Here is a 324-nt window from a genome sequence, read left to right as displayed (position 1 = left end):
GGGACGTGGCCTGCGGAGCCAACCACACCGTACGGACACCGGGAAACTGGGAATGGGAATATGGGAATGGGAATGTGGGAATGGGAATGGGGATGGGACGTGGCCTGCGGAGCCAACCACACCGTACGGATCGGGAATGGGAATGGGAATGTGGGAATGGGAATGTGGGAATGGGGAATGGGGGCGGGATGTGGCCTGCGGAGCCAACCACACCGTACGGATCGGGAATGGGAATGGGAATGTGGGAATGGGAATGTGGGAATGGGAATGGGGGCGGGACGTGGCCTGCGGAGCCAACCACACCGTATGGAGCGGGATTGGGAT

Source organism: Parus major, chromosome 21 (assembly GCF_001522545.3).
Source record: "Parus major isolate Abel chromosome 21, Parus_major1.1, whole genome shotgun sequence".
Taxonomy (NCBI): domain Eukaryota; kingdom Metazoa; phylum Chordata; class Aves; order Passeriformes; family Paridae; genus Parus; species Parus major.
This window is presented reverse-complemented; position numbering follows the sequence as displayed.